The sequence below is a fragment of the Corvus brachyrhynchos genome, unplaced genomic scaffold, assembly GCF_000691975.1.
Source record: "Corvus brachyrhynchos isolate BGI_N302 unplaced genomic scaffold, ASM69197v1 scaffold80, whole genome shotgun sequence".
Classification (NCBI taxonomy): Eukaryota; Metazoa; Chordata; class Aves; order Passeriformes; family Corvidae; genus Corvus; species Corvus brachyrhynchos.
The window spans coordinates 1,771,450-1,783,531 of NW_008236769.1; positions in this window are offsets into that span (position 1 = coordinate 1,771,450).

Sequence of the window (12,082 nt, forward strand, 5' to 3'; positions counted from 1 at the left end):
TACTGGGAAAAGGAAAAAAGCATTTTCAACAGCAATCTGAGTAAGACTGTAAACAACATAACAAGCTGTGGAAAGACTAAAATGTTGCTCTCCTGCTGAACAAAGACCACTAAACACAGATAAGCAAGGTAAGGTACCTGGGTACCAATATGGCTAGTGAAGATAGGGGCTGAGTCTGCATTTCTCTGCTATGGAACTACACATACCCTGTGAGATGCAAAGCATGCCTTTCATAGACTGAAAGACATTCTGATTCAAACTAAACATTGTAACTCATTCTCATTAGAAGCAAGTTAGGTAATTTAGATTAGTCTCAGGTAATTTTAGGTCTCCAAATCCAAGGTTCAAGGGACCAAGGAAAAGTCTTCCTCCATTTCAGCATCTTGCTTTCTTTCATATGCCTCTAAACACTTGGAAAATGTGATCTAGTGGAAACTCAGGATTCAGAGACAAGGAGGCAGAAAACCCTGCAATGTTGTGACTCTGGTAAGCAGATGACAGGGCAGCAGGGAAATACCAGATATTTGGATTGCCAATGATGTTGATACCAAGACTGATTTCTCTTTACTGCAATAACTTTTTATATAATTGAAACCTTTTTTCTTCTTTTTACTTCTGTACTAGTCATTTAGAATCTCAGCTAAGCTGTTAGTTTTTGTGGGGAATCTAGTCCTCATGGTGGTAGCACTGGACAGTCAACTATGTGAAAGCACACTTCAATAAATCTTTATGCCAACAGAGCTCTGGGATCAATCAAAACTTCACATGCTGTCCAAATAAACCATATTTGCAGACCTTTTGGGCTTGATCCAAAAGAAAAACAGTGCTTCAAACACCTCAGACATTTTGGGAGGTAAGTTCAAACTCTCACTCTAACGTGGGGTCACCTTTAACAACTTTATTTTTGGAAAAAAAATTCTCTCTGATCAGGAGCCTGGTCCTGAAATCTATAATGGGATCTGATTTGTGTGGTTTGATTTCATCTGGGGTTTTAAGACTGTTGGTTCTTATTTTCTCATGTGCTATTGATTTGTGTTCCCTGACTGAATAAGCACAAGATTCATTTACATGAATAACCCCTGAGGCTTGAAATGCCCCAATACTCTAACAGAACACCTAATTTTTATTTATTTTTTTGTGGCAGTGTATTTTCCCCCACTGGTTACTAACTGCTCTCATCCTAACATTATGCCAGTGTAAAACCTGGGAGCTGATTTAAATCTCCACCTTAAAAAGAAAAGACAAATGGTAGCTGTACTAGCAAGCATGAACCCAACAGGAGATGCTATAGGGGGGTTCACTTCCACATGGCCTCTTGCTGGTGTGGTACACACGGTCCAGGTCAGACACACCAACACAGCCTCGCTGCCCACAAGATGTCTGTGGGAGAACATCTCAGGTGCAGCCTGAGTGGGACAGGACAGCTCTTTGCCCCTTACGTAGATAAGCCATAGGGTAAATGGTATCCTGTGGACTGCTCAACTTCAAGAAGGTTTTCCATCCTTTCATCATAAATTGCTTTTCCCTGTATCTTCTGCTACTATGCTAAGTTATTGTAAATTTCAGAAAAAGTATGCTATATGTGGAATGGAGCCTTGAACAGGGAATGTTTAATAGAATTGGCAATACTACTGCTGCTCACTCGGAGCCCAAAAATTATGAATCAGACCCCTGAAAAGTCACAAAATCCTGCCATTTTTTACGTACATGTAGGATCATGTAACACCCCTGATTCTGTGCGTTGTTTGCACAGTGTGCAGCTTGCTCTTCTATGCCAGGACCACTCCACATGGGCTGGGAGCTGAGCAGCTTGGTCTCCATCATTCTGAGAATCTCTCTCTCCTCAGCTTTCCTCTGCTGCTTTCTCCTGTTGCTTGTGAGGTGTTTAGTGCCTGTACTCAGACTTGCTTGCTGGCAGGTAATGCCCTAGTGCTTTGACTCTGCCACGGGAACAAGATTTCAGCTCAGCTTGGTGTTGTCCAAGTTGCTTCTGCACCCTTTGTAAGTTATTAAGAGGCTACTTCTTTTACCTGTCAGCCTCTGTTTGGCTGCCTTTTAGTCTCTGAAAGGATTAAAACCACCATTACTCTCCCTCTTGCTCTGCATTGTGCCTGTCCTTCATCACTTGTGCTACTTGGCGAGGAGGCATTCCCTACTGAGCCATTCTGGAGCTGCACACCAGCACCACTGCCTGACCTGCTCTGTGTGCTTGGACTGGCCATGCTTTGTATCACATGCTTGAACACATCTCCTGCTGCTGTGAAAAGAGGGCAGTCCAGCTCCCACAGCCAGAACATAACACACCACCAACAACACACATCCTGGTGTATGAGGGCAAGAACCACCCTCTGGCTTTATCCCAAGTAATAGCTTCCTTTCCTTTTTAGCTTTTTAATTTTCTTTTTTTGTCTCTCGAGGTGGAGCCAGTATTGTCTTCATATGTTAAACTGTTCCCATTGTGTTCTCAGAGGGATGTTCAATGCACTTGGCTTAGCTCAAGCCTATACTTTTCACATCCCTGGCTTTTTATGGTAGGTATTCATCTTGTTTGGTCAATTCTTGCACTGACATTAGCTGACATTTTTTGAAGTCCTGCCTCATACACCCAACCCACACTCATAGGGAGCAGAGTGAATTCTCTGTGAGAGCCACAGATTGATCTGAGGGACCCAGCTCTTGTGTATCGCTCCTGGGAAAGGTGATGGTCCAACAGCACCCTGACAGACCCATGTTTGTCACACACAGCCTGTGCTTGCGCCTCGGTCTGAGCGTGAGGCTCAGGCTGCTGCCAGTAGTTACTTTTGTGGTCTGACTTTATCCTTGGCTTGTGTTACTGGAGGCTCATGTAGGATGTGCTGTAGTGCCTCGCAAGTGCTCTGCAGTGGCTTCTGATCCAGCTGCACATGTAGCTCATGCCCAAAAGAAACCGTCAGACTTACACAAGAGACAATGGTCCTCACTGCCCTCGTTTGCCAATGAGATTGGAACCACAGACTGGCCAGTGGCAGATCTGGGGATTCAGGCAAGGAAAGCCTCTCCAGTCTGGAGTTTTATAGTTATGAACTAGTTCCTCAGTCACACCCTGCTCAAAGGCAGACACATGAAGTCAGATAGAAAAAGGGCCCATCTAGAGTCAAAGAGCAGAAAGAAAAATAAATACAAAGAAGAGGAGAAAGATACAATGCAACAAAACAAGGGAGATTTAGAGTAGATTCATTGTAAAGAGGAAGAGGATGGGAAAGGGAAGCCGAAATCTAGAAAATTACTCAGTAGGCTAATAAAGAGCATGTTCTCAGATTTCAATTGTCCTTCAGTTCAACTTTTATGCTTTTATTTAGAGTTAAGACAAGGAAGGTGGACTTGTCGGCATATAGCAAGCTATTTTTTTGTGCTTTTCTCTTATCTTGCAGATGTAGGGATAATATTTTCTGTATTACTTGTGGGCTATCTCTACTCAATTCTGATGTAACCATGCCACAGAATGCAAAAACTTCAATAACTCCTGTCTCAAAAAGAAGGATTGAAACCTTGGCTAAGGCCAATGAATAACTCTATTTCACTTCAGTGAAAATTCAGGATTTCATCTCAGACATGAAGGTTGTTCAATATTGAGAGTTCTGTGAACTTCAGGTCATCACCAAAGCCAGATCTTGGGATTCAGGTGTTTTTTTCCCTAGAAACTAATGTAAGTTGGCAGGAGTTTCTCCCATTCCTCATAAAGCAGGGAGGCTGTTCCAGGGTTAGTAAAAAATAAGCTGCAATTCTTCTTATTTTGAAGAATTTCTCTGTGTGGTGTAGCAGGGGTAGGTTTCACAAAGGTGATTAGAAAACAAGCATTTGTACACAGGACTTTCAATGAGGACGTTATCTCCTCTAATCCGAGAATTCTCTTTTTTCCTGGCTTGGGGGCGAAGCACTTTATAGACAAACACAAAGGCAAAACAGCCGTGTGCTCTGAATAACTCACATTCAAATTAGACTGACAACATAATGAAAGCTGAATAATGTTATATTTGGAAGTCATTGATAAAAATCATCCTCAGCTCATATCTTGAGAGGATAGTAGGATGAGTGGTTATCTATGCCTCTGCTACTCTGCTTCTTCTTTCACAGTCATTTTCTTTTCTCATCTTGCCTGGCACTCTTCAAAAATAGCCTCTTTAAGATATGAAATTTATCTTCATTTTTTAAAAAAAAAAAATCCTCCTAACTTTCCTGGATGGAGTCTTATAGTGCTCCGATAATGTTTTAGAGTTGGTGTACTCAAATCCTCACTGATTTCCAGGATGGGTCTTAAATCACACATTATATACTCTTATCCACCAATACTCTGCTCTGGATTTACAGTTCCAGTTAAAGTTAGATCTGTGAAGGAAGATGACATCTTGCTGCTCCCCATCCTTTTAAAATACCAAATCAATTTAAGGGTTTAACTTATTGTTATAGTTTATCCTGAACCGTCTGAATCCGTTCATTGAATTTTAGCTGTAGCTATACAAAATTCTATACAGTGAAATTGTTTGGCCATACTGAGAATGTCTACGCCATGATCCATCACTGCCACTGACTGCCAGCAATAAAGAAATCCTCCTTTATTCTCCATTCATTTAAGTGAATCTCTGAAACTACTATTGAACACCAGGCGTACAGCTTACTAGGCTTTAATTTTTTTCTTCTTCTTTTAAGGAGCACTTAATATTTACCTGAAATGCACTTCATTGTTGAGTGTCTTCAGAGCTGTCAAAAAGAGACATTGGGAAGACCCAACGAAATACAGACTTGTAAGACTGACTGTAGTAGTGAGCAGGATAATGGAAACATTTATAAGGCAGATTACAATTCATTTAGGAATGTGATTTAGTAAAGGGAAAGCTGCCTGGTTCTGCTAAAAGAAGATCATGTATGACAAATGGATTAGGGTCATTTCAAGGCATTGCTGAACTGATAAAGAGGAAATCGTTGACATAATTCATCCAGATTTCAGGAAAGTATTTGTTACACGCTGTACAGGAGATCGATTTACAAGGTCAGAAAGCTGAGCATAGGGGACAACTCTTGAAATGGAATACAAATTGGTTGAGGTGCAAGAAACAGATGGCGTCAGTAAAATGAAACCATTCAGGGTGCGATGAGGTACGGATTTGCCTGAACATGAATACTGAATACCACATGATTCAGGTCTCAAGCCATTTGTAGCGCTAGGAATGTGGACATGGGCAGGTCTTCACTGCTTTGGAATGAAGAGACTTGCAAACCACTCTGGGGTGATTGATTGAAAACAACCATGAAAATGCAAATCATAGTGGAGAAACCCATGCAGTAAATGCATTTCTCAAGTCCTCTATGGACAGGAGAAAAATGCCTAAAATTCACAGGTGATTAACCACTTCTACCTGCTTTTAAACACCATCTGTGCACCTTGTTAAATACCAAATTGAAACAGATACAGTTTCCTGGTTTGTCAGAATCTGCCCAACCACTAAAGTTGAAAAAAATGACATTGTGCTGTTAGTGAAACCCATGCACAGTGCAGAATTGGAAGGCTGGAGAGTGCAGAGCACACTCTTCATCAGCAAAATGTCCAAGCAAGTGCCTTAATAACCAGGCTTTGACTTCTTACTGAGTGGATTTTTTTCTCCTTGATTTAGGAATAGACTGAGAAACAGCCTAGAATTGAGTACAAATATGAGTGAGCACAGCAAACTCAGAGGAGGGTCCTAGAAACTAGCAATGTTCCAATAAAGACTCATTCTCTGTGTACACAGATTGGCTCAAACATGAAATGAGGGGCTAGATAACTCAATACACTCTGTTAGATGATACGTTACTGCTTCTTTTAAAGGAGAAAGGCTACACATCTTAAAGTTTTGATGGGAATTAGGCACCTCATAGCATTTAAAGTTCCACCATGGGACTCAGCTTCTAGCCGTAAAGTTGCTTGAACAGTGTGATGCTTTTGGACCCCACCTCCAATGATGAAAGCATTACTTAATTTTATTTATTCCACCATTTAAATTATGTATTTCTCAAAAACAAAGATACTTCTACTTAACGAGAATATTGATATAAAACCTTGAAGTCTGTGACAGAGAAAACCCTTCATGAAGGAAATATTTCTGGCAAAAACATGTAGAGTTTGACCTATTCAGCTGAGGTCTGAGTGTCTTTGTCTCCTTATTTTTCAATACCATACCAAATTGGTAGTACACACCCACAAAACTACCTCTTGTGCTCTGTTGGCAGATGTAAATGTAGATGTAAACCAGATGGCTAAAGAAAGTACCATAGATATGCGTAGCATATACAAATTAATTGAAATCCATTTTTTCATTCGTTTCAATATGCTTGGCATAAAATTGCGATTCAGAAGCTGTTTCATAATTTTTATTTGTCCCTACAAGCTGCTTCTGGAGAACAAGGCAAGGGCCAGGGAGAGACACTTCAGCCTGTGATTGCTGCCCACTGCTAAATACAAGTCAGAGCCCTCAGCCATTATCTTATCTAGTTTTATGGAGTTCTTGGTACTGACTGATGCCTCCACCACTTGTCAGAGAGAATAAGTAAACATACCATCCACATACAACCTCTCACTAGGACCAGGAAATTATATTTTAAATTGATTCAGTGACCAACAAGCATGATGAAAAAAAAATCTTTCTCAGTGAAAGGAAAGAGTTTATTTTTAAAATAAAGAGTAACAAACCAAGAATAAAAAGGAAAAAGGTATGAAATTCAAACAAGCAATTATAAATAAATTAAATGTATAGATCTACTTTCACTGGAATAATAACTTAATAAGATCATAATCTAACCAGTTAAATGGATAAACTAAGTGAAATTCTGGAGTAATCTTACAATTTTTAAATAAAAGCTACATCTTGTCCAGAGCAGTTAAAGGAGAAGCATACGCTTGCAAAATGCTCCTAAGCAACCTGGTAGTACTAGGTATAAGAGCAATTATCTGACACTGAACAATTAGAATTCACACAGGAAAAGAAGCAGGTGGTGTCCCCCATACAAGAAAGCAGCAGTGGCAAAGAAAAGAGACAGTCACTCTAGAACAACATCTACTCCAATGGCTCTTGTGATAATTAGAAGGTTGTGTTTCTTTCCATTTGATTCAAACCTGGAGCATATAAACAGACCCCTTAATTACTTCTGTTAAACCTGTTGTACTTTTATAACTAAGTATTTATGTGAAGAGAGAGAAGTTATACTCTTTCTATTACAGTCTTATCTAGGATGAGAAATAAAGCTTCAGCTCTTTGATTCAACTGCTTTTACTAATTGGACAAGTTTCTAGGGAGACAAGAGAATGCTCGCCAAACTTCACTTAAAAAAGACTGAGGCTGAAGTCTCAAAAGTCTGTGTAATTTGAACATAAAACAGGCAAACTTAGCTCAGTGCCATTGCCATTCTAAAGCATGCAGTCAGGGTTTGATGAGAAATTTCCTCAAGAACCCAGAGAAACTGCACACCAAAGCTGAGAGATTTTGGGTTTTGCCAGACAGATATTTTCAAATGAAAAATTATTTTGCTATGATATTCTCAATAAGTTTTGTGTCAATCCCATTTTTTTCTCTTTGACAGTGGGTTTTCTTTCTTTATTCTCTCTAAATTGACTAGAAAGAACAGGATCAAGCCAGCTGTACTTTATGTATCCCATCTTGTTCTTTGCTTACAGTCTGCTGAGTATTGACCACAGATGTAAAGTGATGGTCTTTGTGCTGAAGAGTCTGGTATGGTCACAGCAATAAACATCTCTGCAATGGTCTGCCAGTTTTCAGGGATTTGACATACCCCACCCGTTGAAAATTGAACCTACAAGTCTGAAAAATCACTCATATGTCAAATTTGATGGCAGTACTGGGTCACTCTTCAATTTCATAGTAGCAGAAAGTAGTGTGAATTTCCCAGCTGGATTTTTAGTAAAATGAACTATTTTTTATATTTTTCTAGTGCACTCAGAGGAACATAAAATGCAGTACATGTTTCCTTAGTATCCATCAGTTGTGCCTGTCTGAGTCACTTGACAAAATAGTTTCTCTGATCTTATACTTGAGTTTTAGTTACATCAATAACAAGAAAATTTTAAGGAAAATAATAATAATGCAGGAGGGCAGTGAGAGACCTTCACGTCTCTCGAGAGACTGTCTTGACAGGAGGAATTTGATGCCTCTGGGAAAACAGAATTCATTTACACTAACTCTATTCAACTGTAATGACAAGCCGTAAAACAGGCTCTGAGATGTTGTGCTTGGTTTTTTTACTGCTATCTTTTTAGTTCCTACTGAGTTTTCCTTATTCTTAGGGTGTGGGAAGAGCCACAAATTCTGCTGGTGAACATAACTTGTTATTAATCCCTACATGGTTATTTGCTATCACTAGGAAAGACAAGAGTGCTAAACTTTTCCAATACAGCCTAGATCAAACCTATTAATTTTACAGATGCTTTTAGAGAACTTAGACCCTTCTTGTCCAAGTTGAGTTTGAACTGCCACCAGCATCTTGCAGAGCCTCATCCACAGCCTGGTGCTCCTGGGGGACTTCACTGAAGACCATACTTGGTGCCAAGCTAAGTATGTCCACAAAAGAGAGTGCTTGAACGGAACAGTTCTGTATAATGGGTGTTTGCTAGTGATATCTAGGGGCTGGTTACCTGCTCTAACACCTGTGTCTACCATCCAACGCATTTTTTGAGCATTTCAGCCCTAAGCAAACTAGAAAGAAGCCAATCATCTGATTTCCAGTGAAGACTTTGGTATTTGGAGGCCAAAGGTTTCCCTAGACAGAAGTGTGCCTAAGAGTTAGATGCTGCAACATCATCGGGCTTTGGAGAAACCAGGCTTTAAAACAAAATTATTTAAAGCACTTGCACATGAACTTATGCATAATATATTACTCCTAGAAAATCTATACCACAGAACACTCTTGACTTTGGATTTTAATTCACTCAGAAAATCTCAGAGTTAGGACAGTTCTCTTGGTTATATGTGTTCGTTCATTTCCAAAATCATTTTTGTTTTCAAGCTTGCAGTCTCTCCTCTGCCCCACCATCTTACAGCTTTCCCCTCCATTCTTTCCATGAGCATCCCACCCACTGCCTGCACTCCCTGCTCTTAACTGCTGCTTTGACTTGGTTTTCCCCCCTTCTTGGCCAGACCTCACCACCAAGCTTCATCCTAGAGTTGGTTTGTGCAGATCGTAGTCTGTTCCTGTCTCTTCCCCAAAATTCTCTTTTTTCCACTCTCTCTGTAGAAGAGAGAGATTCTCTGCTCTGAACTCCAGTATTCAGTTGCACCAACTAAATCATAAGATAGCTCAAAAAAAGCAAAAAATAAGAAGAAAATAAAGACTGCCTCCAATTTTAATGTTACAGGAAGCATCTAACACACAAAGGAAAACAACATATTGAAGGTCTGAAACCATTGAAAAGGAAAAGAGAAACACCATCACCTAGCAATCTTTGTTGTTTGCCTAAGATGTGTCCTTCACGGACTTGACTGGCCACGAAAGGATTCAACACAAATTAATAACTGCTAAACTGCTTCTGATCTGCAGGTCATATTGTCCTACTGACAGATCATGCATGTGAAGTAGAAGAGCTGATACAGAATAGTGAAACCAGCAATGAACCTGAGAAAATCGAGAAGGTGCAGCTGGAATATAAATGGACAAAAAGTAGCCTTTAAAAAAGGAAAGGCAAAAGTAAAGGAAAAAAAACAATTATGGGAACAGACAAAAGCTAGAGGTAACGGTAACCCCAACAAACACAGTATACTTCCTCCAAAATGTGTGCATGAGGTTTTGAGCACGTGGTTATCATCAGATTAGCAAGAACATGAAATAGAATAACGCCAGTATAGAATACCAAGAGTACTAAAATGAATGTTTTTATCTTTGATAGGTTATATCCTCATTCAGAGGTATTTAAAGCCTGATTAAATGGAACCCTGAAACATTCATGGAGAGTCAGATTGAATCATCCTTCAGGAGACAAACACTACATGTTTTCATTGTATTTCAATTATGTAGACTATCCAGATCTTAAGGATTTACATTGGGTTTTTATTCATATATTTCCTTAGAGTTGGACATAGATATAATGATGATGTTAGTGCAGCACACAAATGTTGACAAAAAGAGGCAGCAAAATTTGAAGCAATCCATTTATTGGTTTACCTATGGATACAAACCCAGGCAATTTTCTTTCTTAATTTATGACAAAGACACTGATTTCTGAAAGCTGTGTTTTAGAAATGTTGATTAAATCTCCTACAAATGAAAACTGTTGTTTAAATCTCCTACATGTTTACCTGAGTACTTGTATCAATGAGCCACAGTAGCTTAGATCTGATTCTGAATGTGTAATTTTTCCAGGCCAAAAAAAAGTTTTTTAGAAAGTTTGGAGCTTTCTTAATGAAATGTAGAAAATGCTTAGAGAAGTGGAGGGTAATCTGGTAAAAAGACAGATGAAATCAAGATACTAAGGGAAAGATTGATCACAAAGCAGAATTGCAGAGAAAGAAGATGAAACACTAGAAGCAGATAAGTTTATCTAGTGAATGTATAGAGGAAGAAAGCAGAGAAGATAACAGATCTAGAGACAAAGACATCAGGATGGTAGCTGAAGAGGAAGGTTGAGAGATGATTTTTTGTCTCAGGCATTCACTGTGTTCTTCTGATACTGGCAAGGCAATGGTACAAAAGCAGTTACTGCAGCAGGTAGGAAAAGAACCAAGACACCCTGTTAGTTTTGCAATTAAAACAGCCAACACAAAATCTGCAGTTTTCTTCCCGGTTATGTTTGAAACTTCAGTTTTCTTGGGCAAGGCAGTCACTACTCTCTTCAGTTTCCTATTTATAAACTAGGGTGATAGTATTTCTCTTCTGCCATCTTCTTCTTTACTTGGTTGTCTGAGTTATGACAGGAGCTGTATCTCAATCTGTTCCTGCCTAGATGCTGGCAAAGCAGCCTGGTTCCGACTGGGACGGCTACATAGGGGTTTTGCAGTAACCATGGGTAAGTAAGGCAGAGAAGAACAGGAAAGCCAAAGAAACTGACAAAAGCCTTGATATGAGGAACTAAGAGTGATTACTTAAAAATACATATTTGGGTTCTTTTATTTTCTTCCTGATCCTATCAAATGCACTCAAGGCAAATTTCAGCTTATTTTTTATTTATTCCTTTGAATCTTACTTTTACTTCAAAAGAAAGTGGTTATTCGCATACAAGAGCTTGGGCTTTCTGAAAAACACCAGTTCTCATCAGCCTTTTGATAAAATCATGGGAGCTGAAAACATTGAGAGTTCCTTTTGTTTTAATAACCTCTCTTTCATGAATATTTACTTCTCATTTGAATACTTATCATCAATAAAAATTAAAACCTTGTGTTTGTGAGGAGTGTGAGTACATTTGGGATTAAAATGAGTGACATCCTTCAAAACTGAGGGCTTTTGAAGGGTTATCTTTCTTAAAGCAGAGCTCTTTCTGCAACAGTATTCTGAGTCCAGCATGCTACACAAGAAAACAAAGGAGAGAAATTCTGTAAATGAGAAGCGGAACTGGGAAAAAGATTCTGTTTGGTTCATCGGGACTAGCAGTTGTATAACTTTAACTATTAACAACACAAGAAAATGATTGAGTTTCTAATATAATTAACAATTCTTTTAAGCAGTGGTTTAAATTATAGTTCTTGTTAATTTAATTTTCATTATTTGCTATTTGCCTGTGCAAATAAGGTGTTGTTTTCAGAAACAGTTTGCTGAGAAGCCTGCAAGGAGATGGAGGATGTACACGACAATGTAAACCACAGAAAAATATGAATAAAGACAAATGTACCCTCTACAGCATTAAAGTTGCAGAATGCCTAGAGATGAGAAACAGCTAATATAGGAGAAAATGGATTAAAAATTGGAGAAAATGTCTAAGTTTGCTTTATAATTTGCAGGTGAAATGTGTGAACTTTGTAACTATCCAACTAAAGTTCCACACTAAAGCTAGCTGCTCTACTGGACTTTTTTTTTTTTTTTTTTAACATGGAGATAACCCCAGGCTTTTTTTAAAATTTATAATTTTCCA